The sequence below is a fragment of the Pangasianodon hypophthalmus genome, chromosome 19, assembly GCF_027358585.1.
Source record: "Pangasianodon hypophthalmus isolate fPanHyp1 chromosome 19, fPanHyp1.pri, whole genome shotgun sequence".
Taxonomy (NCBI): Eukaryota; Metazoa; Chordata; class Actinopteri; order Siluriformes; family Pangasiidae; genus Pangasianodon; species Pangasianodon hypophthalmus.
Genome location: NC_069728.1, coordinates 2378027 through 2389506, shown reverse-complemented (window position 1 = coordinate 2389506; position 11480 = coordinate 2378027).

Genomic DNA, 11480 nt, shown 5'->3' with positions numbered 1-11480 from the left:
ATATGACCAGCTAAATGTTTGAATTAACCCACTCTTTCTCTTGAGATCCTGAGATTATTAATATACAATACTGTGGTCTGATGTGTAGTTAAAGCCCAAGATTAAATACACTGTTCACTTTGAGTTGATAGTGAATCATTCCAGTGATAACATATGCAGTGAAAGATAACTGAAAGTTTTCTGCTGAGTTGAGTTTGCAGCTTTGGGCCATGAAGGTAAACTGGACAGGTACATAGAGAATTACCACAAGCAAACATAGGTCAGATTATGTTCCTAAGCCCAGGGAGTGTGTAACTGTTTGACAGAAATAACATCTTATTTCCATCAGCATCAACAGGAAGTTGACCCAGAAAGCTTGAGGTAGGAACAGTGACATATGCTTTGGCTATTAAGGTTGTAAAATTGTCGTGACTAATATATTACACATATTTCTGATGTATATATATACAATAATAAGGTAGTTCAAATCATGTACTTATGTTTATAATTTAATCATTTTCATGATGTCCAGTACGGTTCAGTAAAAAGAGGAAAAGTGAAGGGATGCATGAAACACCCCACAACTATGGTTGCTATGGTTGCACAAAATGATGCACTGATGGATTTTATGTGCATTAAATGGTGTTTTTATCTACGATCTTAATAAGCAGGAAATAAGGCAGACTGTACAGTATGTTACTCAGACCTACTGCATAGTATGAAGATATTTTCACTGTGTGCACCCTTAGTGTCACTTAGTGTTGTTTTTTTTTAACTGTGATTTTTACTTCACTCTGTTTGTACAGAATTTTACACAAGATTGATAATGACATTGGAAAATATTGAATATTTTTGAAGATTGTTGTTGCTGTGAGAAATAAATTATAGAATATTACTTAGGCCTACATATTAATATGTAGTCACTTTTACAATATTATAATATTAGAATATGGTGATGATGAATTGGAAAAGTCCTGTTATTGAAATTTGACTTATGATTCCATGAATAAGTATCCTCAATAACATTTTAAATGTGTCATTGATGATGAAAGTAAAGGCCTGAACGGACGAAAAAGTGTGTCCCAAATTCCCAAACATGATGTCCCAAATTACCCAACATGTCATTGAGAAATGGTCAGTCTTAACCAAAGGGTAAGCCACAGTATGATATAAGCATTTCTTTCCCCTTCACATGTAGACAGTCAACACCTTGAGGATTTTTAGAAATGTATCATATGTTAGGGGATTTTTTTCAACTTGTTAATAGCAAGAAAGCTTTTACCAATTGGAAATTCAAAAACTGTAGATATCTGAATTCAGGTGTTGTATGTAAAAACGCACAAACTCACCGACTACTTTATTAGGAACACCTGTACACCTAATCATTCATGTAATTATCCAGTCAGCCAATCATGTGGCAGCAGCACAAAGCATAAGATCATGAAGATACAGCTTCAGTTAATGTTCACATCAAACAACATATAGTGGGGGAAAAAATGCAGTAAACTGGACAGTTGAAGACTGGAAAAAGTCCATTACCATGTCTGATTAGAGGGAGCCTGTGCTCACTGTAGTCTCTGAGTGGAACACAATGTGGTCTTCTGCTGTTGCTGCTCATCCATCTCAAGCTTCAGTGTGTTGTGCGTTCTGAGATGCTTTTCTGCTCACTAGTTGTAAAGAGTGGTTATTTGAGTTTCCGTAGCCTTCCTGTCAGCTCGAACCAGTCTGGCCATTTTCCTCTGAGCTCACTCATCAACAAGGCATTTCCACCCATTGAACTGCTGCACACTGTATTTATTTATATATATTTTTTTGCTTTTCACACCATTTTCTGTGTGAAAATCCCAGATCAGCAAACCAACCAGTCCATCTATCAACCATGCCATTAAAATCACATTTTTCCTCATTCTGCAGTTTGATGTGAACATCAAAGCTCTTGACCTGTAACTGCATGATTTTATGACTTGTGCAGCTCCCACATTGGGTGATTGGGTGATTGGATAACTGCATAAACGACCAGGGATACAGGTGTTCCTATTAAAGTGGCCAGCGAGTATGGAAGGTATACCAGTATTAAAGTGAATGATGGAACTATTCTATGGATATTGTGATTAGCCAGTGAAGCGCGAATCAGGAATGGCACTAGACAAACTAAACACTTCCAGGTTTAGCACTCAGAAGTAGTCAAAAGCAGTGTAAATGGTGCAGTGAGCTTAATCAGGTGAAACTGTTACCAACGAACCAAAAGTTGGGATCGTCAGTTTATTTGGGTTCACATATCGCATTTTATGTAATATTTTCATGTGCATAGAGTCCATTTTACACCAAAACCAATGTGTCCCGTGCGCTGGCCGTGGAGCATTCATTTGTGTGCTTTATTTCACTTAATATTCAAATATAATATGAATATTGTATTTTGTAGTGTTTCTAGCTAGAAACCACAACCACACTGCACAAAAAAACCCTTAGTTTTATTTTAAGTTGCATGCTACTAGTGTCCAGTGTGAAGGTCACTTTCTTTCCCATGACAGTGTGCTGGACATGGTACTGCTGCAGTGAAGTTCAGTGTAAATTATTATTTTTTACTTCCATAACTCAGGTTTACATGCACAAAAGCGTGTTTGGTTAAAGATCTCCTGCAAAGATTGAGAACTTATGATGCACACAGTGAGATAGATGAATATAAATATGATTAATATAAATATGAAATATTAAAAATGCTATATGAAAAATAATAAAATGTGTATAATGGATGTTATGGGCTTACCCGATGGTTCGGCTCCACATCAGCAGAGGTCCACAGCACTGTAATGTTAGTCCACTTCCCCTTCACCTAGCTCGTCTGTAATCAATTACTTCCTCTTTCATCATTCATCCTCATTCAGAGACACTAAAAAGACACATTTTCACCTTCACATTGCAAAGTATTGCGCTTTATTCTCATTCTGCATTTATGAGCCTTTTTTTTTTTGTTTGGATTTCCTGGTGTTTAGATTTTTGGACTGTAATTGACATTGTTGTGATTGAGCCTGCCCCTTCGGATTTGTTTTGCAGATTGCTTGGCCTCTGTGTTTTTGACCTGGACTGTGTTACTGATTTCTTCTGATTACATCTTCTAATAAACTCTGCACCTGGACCATACCCTTCTGTGACCCACTGTTAGAATTAATTAGAATTGTTAGTTACCGAAGCATTCGGGCCTCACGACCAGACTGTGCAACAGTTTCTTCCCCCATGCCATCAAACTCCTCAATACTCAGAAACTGGACTGAAAGAACACACACACACACACATACACACACACAACTGAGCATCCTCCATCCTCTCTGCAATTTTTTTTGCACATCCCCACATTACATTATGCTGCTACAAATATTTATTATACTGTACATATCTTATACTCTCTACTGGGCTGCTCTTATGTTTACACCTACAGCAACTTATACTGTACTCTTTTTGCACTACTGTCACTGGATTCACTTTTGTCCATCTCAGTAGTCACTGTACTGTCTTGTGCTGTCTGCACATGTTTGCACTTGTGCACTTTATGTATAAATGTATGTAGTCCCTTGTAGTTCTGTGTTGTTCTGTGTTTGTCTTATGTAGCACTTGGTCCTGGAGGAACGTCGTTTCGTTTCACTATGTACTAACCGGCTGTATATGGTTGAAATGACAATAAACTCCACTTGAACGATTTTGTGCAAAATTGAGAAGAGAAGCCTTTATTTGTCACATATACAGTACTGTGCAAAAGTCCAGGCACCCTATTTTTTTTAGTTCAAACTTTGTTAGATTTTTATTTTATGAATTCTACATTATCGAGTCAGTACAAAAACATTTTAGATTTCCAAACATTACTTTTCCAAAAAAATATGTTATAGAAAAATGTTTGTATGTCAGTAAAGAAAGCAGCATATTACATAAGAGACACTTTTCAGATAAAAACATAATGAAGGCTGCTGGGTTTCGCTGCAGAAATAAGAAGCGAGTCGACAGTCAAAGTCTCCAGAAGAACTGTGTCTGCTTCTGCAAGATGCTCAGTAACACTTACAGCTCATTTCCTTATAAAACTGCACACACTGCACCTAGGACAACTATTTAAGAAAAAAAAGCAAAGGGTCGTCACACCATATATTGACTTTGTTTAGGTTATTACTGTTTACTGCACGTTGTAGTATTTTTCTTTTAAGTAGAAAGATTTAATTTCATTATTTTGAAGTTATCTTTACTTTACTTCATTTCTTTGCATGTATCTAAGACATTTGCACAACAATGTACATTATAGTACAGTGAAATTCATTTCTTCATGACAACAAATTTCATGACCTCATTTCAACCCGATGATGGCGTGTAATCCAGTAAGGCAGTATGGCTCAGACAGAGCTACAGGAACTAATCAGCACTATTCATCATTACAGAGTTTGGAGCTGGTGTGTTGATTACTAGTGGAGTTCCATCCATGTGGTGTTAATAAAACAGCCAAACGACTCCCCAGTGGCCATAACGGAGGACTATAGGAGCGTTGTGATTGGTAGAGAGACCTGACATTTAACTAGGTGGAATGACTGTAAGCAGAATGGATGGAAATAATGTAGCGAGTGTTGTTTCCTTCAAGAGCCATACATATTTTGTTGTCTCTTTTCACAATCAGCCCAATTTTGCTAAAGGCTCTCCAGTAGGTTTTATGAATGTCATAATTGAACTGTATGTGAAAAGCTGACACAGCAGGAATCTACATCCCTCCCACCAGTCTGTTACACTGGAGAATGTTAAAGAGTACATGTTAATCTACCGCATCCTTGCCATCCATCTAAGAAAGAGGGTTTGAAAAATTTTATACTCAATCATGAATCCAAAGTGAATTTGCTAAATCCTGCACCTGTGTATTTGTTGGTTCCAAAAGAATTATTATTAAGCAAATTTAACTCCGGATATTCTGCATCAAGCTCAGAGGTGGAAAATACTTGTACTCTTGCTTAATTAGATTAACAAGAAAAAAAAATTTACTTTTTACTCCTGTCATTTTTTTAATTTAGACCTTTAAAGTACTTGCATGCTAATCGATGTAGCTAATGCAGTAGTTATCCATGTGCTATTGAAGATAAGCCACTGCACTGCAGTAACAACCTAGAGCCTGAACACCGCTGGACCTCAGTAAAATGTTTCAATATGCTGGAGTAAGCAAATACTCATATAAAATGAGGTGCCTGCATTACCTCCCTAGAAGGCATGAACTCCATCTAATTTAAAAAAGCATGCTGGGGTACAGTGCCATGAAAAAGTATTAGCCCCCTTACAGATTTCTTCTGTTTTTCTATATTTGTCATACCTAATTGTTTCAGATTTGTATTCAAAATGAATTGTATTCAATTTAATATGGTGGATATAAAAAGTCTTCAAAAACCTGTTAAAATAGCAGTTTTTGTGATATAAAAATTAAACCAACAGAAATCATATAAGATCTTTTTCCACCTTAATGTGATATATAGCGACTGACACAATTCAGAAAAAAGTAAAAAACAAATAGAAACCAACAGAATAGAAATATCACATTCAAACATGTAGAAAAGTAATTATCATGCACCTGTCATCAATGAAGTGATTCTGATTAACCCCAAATAAAGATCAGCTGTTTCTGTAGGATTCTCTTGACATCATCTTTTATCCAACAGCTGAAGCCATGGCGCACAAAGAGCTTACGAAGCGTGTATTGGATCTCACTGTCGAAGCACTGTAAAAAATTTGCTGTCGATTTTACAGTAATTTACTGGCAACCTTCTGATCTGTGACTTGAAACCTTAACCACTGAGCCACCACATCTAGCTTGCAGTGGTTCAATGCAATCTTTTAGTGTTAGAAGAGTTGAATCAATGCAAGCTAGTTGCGGCAAGGTTGTGGTGGTGTTGTGGTGGCTCAGTGGTTAAGGCTTTGCATCACTGCTCAGAAGGTTGTGTGTTTGAGTCCAAGCACCACCAAGCTGTCAGGATTGGGCAAGTCCCATAACCTTTGGCTTAGTTGTATCCTACATCAGCCAAAGGAGCAAATGTATTGAGTTATCTGTTATTTTATACAACATTAAGATATTACAGTACTTTACTGTAAATATGTTTTACAGCTGTTTACTGTAAATTGTACAGTACTTTTATTTTACAGGATTTCTTTTTTACAGAGAAGGTACTGATCAGGAGTAGGGTACCAAAAAATTTACAGAACATCACTTATACCATGGAACACCATGAAGGCCCTCATCAACAAGTGGAAAAATGGGCCACCACGGTGACATCATTAAGAACAGGATGTCCCACCAAAACTGATGAAAGGACATGACGAAATCTTAGAGAGGCTGTTAAAACCCTCAGGCAATCCGGCTACTGAATGAGGACACTTCAGAAGTCTGCATGTTACTCTACCTCACACACAGACACATACACAAACTGTTGCACTATGGACAAACAAAAACTCTTGCAATCTTGCACTATGAGACAATTTTTTGCACACTACATTCCTCTAAAAGCTGCTAAACATATTTTTACATATAACATCTATATTTGTCTACTAGATTCTATTCTATTTTTCTGTTGTATTCATTATATTCTGCTTTTATTATATTCTGTTTTATTATGTATCACTGTTGCACTGTGGGACGAGGCACTAAGGAAAAACATTTCACTACATTAATACATCACATGTATGTAACATCACATGTATGTGACAAATAAAGAACCTTGAACCTTTTAAAAGACGTATGGCAACCTTATTGAAGCTGCAGCAATATCTGGCATGTACTGGTCACTCCCTGCATGTGACAACAATCTCTTGTATTCTTCACATGTCTGGGCTATGTCATAGGGTGGCAAGCCCAACTAAATTTTGCCAGAGCAACTCATGAGTGATAATGGTCCACAACTGGTGTCAGGAGAATGCCAGCTATTTCTGAACACAAAAGATATTTCCAGACAATGAAACAAGCACCAACGACTCAACCTGTTTCTGTTGACACACTCCTCATGCAACCACAAAGCTCATGCCAGCTTCGGCTTTGTTGAAATGATAACTTCTTGCTAGATTCAACCATCTGAGACCTCCAGGAACCAGGCAAGTTGTACAGTCACAGAAAAGGACTCAGGTACAGAGGTGATGTAAAGGAGCAAAATGGATCCCAGCTACTGTGATTGTTCAGTCTGGTCCAGTCTCCTACAAAGCTCACACCCAAGATGATATGATGTGGAAAAGACATGCAGACCAGCTGGTGTCTTCAACAAAACCTGGTGAAAAGCCACTACAAGTGGAAACCCCTGACAACTTTCCAGATACCTCAGCCAGGAACCATCTCCTGAAGATCCCCTGCCAGAGCAGAACACAGTGCATCCTCCTTCTTCGGCCGCTGTGCCAGAACTGCATACAGGAAGCTCAAGGGTGATCACACCAACTGAGCCTTTTTGTCATTGATACCTTCCTAGGATCCTGAAAGGTTGGATGTTTAGTATTGAAGCTAATCCACATTAAAGAAAAAAAAGTTGTTATTGTTATAAAACACAGAAAGTAAAGGGGGAGGAATATGACGTGTCTCTTCTAATGTTTTTTGACCCTTACACTATCCAGTCCCCTTACTGTACTGCGTCATCACTAAATGAGTATTGTAGTCCTGTAACTATCAGTAAATGTGGTCAGTAAGCAGAAACCTTACTTCTGCCTCTGTTTGGTTTTCTTTAGTTCAATTCAATTCAATTTTATTTGTATAGCGCTTTTAACAATGGACATTGTCACAAAGCAGCTTTACAGAAATAAATGGATTCACAAAAATATATTGTAAATATATTTAGTTGTTAAGTGATTATTTAAAAAGATTGAATATATTGAGCATTATACCATTTTACTCTTGAGATCAAATCAACCGAGTCAGCCGAAAGGGCTGTGTCTCAATCAGACAAAATTGTGTTGTATTTGAATACTATTTAAAATTGTGAGTAAAAAAGGACAACTTTGTGACCGAACCAGTACGTCTTTATAAGAGCTGCATTTTGCCAATCCTGGAAGATTGTGTGTGCATTTGTTTGTTTGTTTGTTTGTTTGTTTGTTTTTAAAGTTTTTTTAAAAGTAAAAGTTTTAAATGTAAAAAAAAAAAAAAAAAAGATACGCTAGACTAAGCATCCCATGTTCACAACAAAACTGCATGCAACTATTTTATAGCCTATAACTGTAATTACATTTGATTGATTTTGCCTCTGATTTACAGCAGGTTGAAGAAAATGTGCTGCACATGCTGTCTAAAAGACAAGGCAACTCTAACATAATTACTGCCATTCTGGGGGGTTATGCTGGCCAGATGAAAGTGGTATTTGGGCCAGAAATGAACCATCACTCCTCTTATCTGGGTGTCCCACATTATCCAGCAAAATTAGCTCAGATGACCTGCAGCCAACAATCACTGATCACCATAGAAGTACAGCAGTGTACGTTTTATATGTATTTGTAAAAAGAAGTACACTGGGTACAAAAAGAAGTACACTAGGTACAAAGTAAACTATTATTTTATTTTTAACATTAAATTTTAGATTAAATGTACATTAAATCATTTATTTTTACGTAAGGAAGTTCGATCCAATATCCCAATATATTCAGAATACATATATCAATCATTTTAAATTGTAATTAGAAAGATTTCACTTCTTTCTAAAAATATAATTTTAACTTGATATTAATGTGCAGTTCTTCAGCCAACACTTAGAAAAGAAATTTGAATCAGTAAACTAACCAGTGTGTAAGGGGACAGCAAGCTCGACCTCATGTCACACCACTAGACGGCGGTAAAGACCAACAGAAACATTGGTAGACTGGCTTCTGCCACCAGAGGGAGGCAGAGGAGCACCTGCTTCAATAAAATCTGTGGCAATGGACGCCACCTGTACCTGTCTATTTAAGGAGAGCTCTCAATTCAGTCTTGAGTAAACCTTGCTAGATGTTGGTGGCTCAATTCTCAGCCAGTAACGCTGGTAATATTCTCTTGGGTACAGCTTGATAATTTCTCTGGGTTTCTGTCAATTTTAATAGGAACACCTGTACATCTGCACATTTATGCAGTTTTCCAATCAGCCAATCATGTGGCAGCGGCACAATGCATAATGCACTGTGCCTGGTTCCGAAGGTGCTCAGTAAAACTTACAGCTCGTTTCCTTATAAAACTGCACACAGTGTACCTGAGACTATTTTTTTTAAGCAAAGGGTCATCACACCAAATATTGAGTTTGTTTCAATTATTACTGTTTACTGCTCTATATAGTATTCTTTTTAATGTAGCAACATTTAATTTTTGAAGGCATCTTTGCTGCTCTTCAGCATTTCTTTGCATGTGCCTAAGACTTATGCACAGTACTGTACACTTAGGGGGGCACAGTGGCTTAGTGGTTAGCACCTTTGCCTTGCACCTGCAGGGTTTGGCGTGTATGCGCGGCGCTTGCATGCTCTCCCTGAGCTTTGGGGGTTTCAGTCCAAAGACATGTGTTGTAGGCTGACTGGCATCTCTAAACTGTCTGTAGTGTGTGTGTGATTGTGCCCTGCAATGGGTTGTCCCCTGCCTTGTGCCCCAAGTCCCTTAGAATAGGCTCCAGGCTCCCTGCAACCCTGTGTAGGATAAGCAGTACAGAAAATGGATGGATATATATATATATATATATATATATATATATATATATATATATATATACCAATCAATCATAACTTTAAAACCACCTGCCTAATATTGTGTAGATCCCCCTTGTGCCACCAAAACAGCTCTGACCCGTCGAGGCATGGACTCCACAAGACCTCTGAAGGTGTGCTGTGGTATCTGGCACCAAGACATTAGCAGCAGATCCTTTAAGTCCTGTAAGTTGTGAGGTGGGGCCTCCATGGATCGGACTTGTTTGTCCAGCACGTCCCACAGATGCTCGATCAGATTGAAATCTGGGGAATTTGGAGGCCAAGTCAACACCTTAAACTCTTTGTCATATTCCTCAAACCATTCCTGAACAATTTTTGCAGTGTGGTAGGGCGCATTATCCTGCTGAAAGACGCCACTGCCATTAGGGAATACTGTTGCCATGAAGGGGTGTACTTGGTCTGCAACAATGTTTTGGTAGGTGGTACGTGTCAAAGTAACATCCACATGAATGCCAGGACCCAAGTTCTTGTTCTGATGCTCATGTGCCCATTGTAGGCGCTTGTAGGCGCTTTAAGTGGTGGACAGGGTCAGCATGGGCACTCTGACCAGTCTGCAGCTACGCAGCCCCATACGCAGCAAGCCGCGATGCACTGTGTGTTCTGACACCTTTCTATCATAACCAGCATTAACTTTTTCAGCAATTTGTGCTACAGTAGCTCTTCTGTGGGATCAGACCAGATGGGCTAGAATTCACTCCCCACGTGCATCAATGAGCCTTGGGTGCCCATGACCCTGTCACAGGTGCATTATATGATGCATTATCATGCTGGAAGTAGCCATTAGAAGATGGGTAAATTGTGGCCATGAATGGATGCACATGGTCAGCAACATAACTCAAACAGGCTGTGACATCCAAGCAATGATTGATTGGTATTAACAACCAAAGTGTGCCAAAAAACATTCCCCACACCATCACACCATCTCCACAAGCTTGGACTGTGGACACAAGGCAGGTTGGGTCCATGGGTTCATTAGATCAGGCTATATTTTTCCAGTCTTCAACTGTCCAGTTTTGGTGAGCCGATGCCAACTGCAGCCTCAGCTTTCTGTTCTTGGCTGACAGGAGTGGAACCTGATGTGATGATCTGCTGTTGTAGCTCATCCATCTCAAGGTTCTATGTGTTGTGCATTTTGAGATGCTTTTCTGCTCACCACAATTGTACAGAGTGGTTATCTGAGTTAGGGTAGCCTTTCTATCAGCTACGACCAGTCTGGCCATTCTCTGTTGACCTTTCTCACCAACAAGGCATTTCCATCCACTGAACTGCTGCTCAGTTGATGTTTGTTCTTTATCGCACCTTTCTGAGTAAAGTCTAGACACTGTTGTGTGTGAAATTCCCAGGAGATCAGCAGTTATAGAAATACTCAAACCAGCCCAACATGGCCCTTCTTGCCATGGTCAAAATCACAGAGATCACATTTTTTCCCCATTCTGATGGTTATGTGAACATTAGGTGAAGCTGCTGCCACATGATTGGCTGATTAGAATATTGCATGTACACACACACACACACACACACACACACATATATGTGTGTGTGTGTGTGTGTGTGTGTGTGTGTGTGTGTATATATATATATATATATATATATATATATGTGTGTGTGTGTGTGTGTGTGAATGCACAATTTTATTGTATTATTATTTTATTATATTTTATAATATATTTTATAATAAACTCTAACCCTTTAGCTTTCAGATGCCATTCAGATGCCTCGCAGTGTTGACCCTGCAGCTCTTCATCATCAGAGCAGCTGATGGCTGAATTCGTCTCACATACATAACTTCAGCATAACTTAAA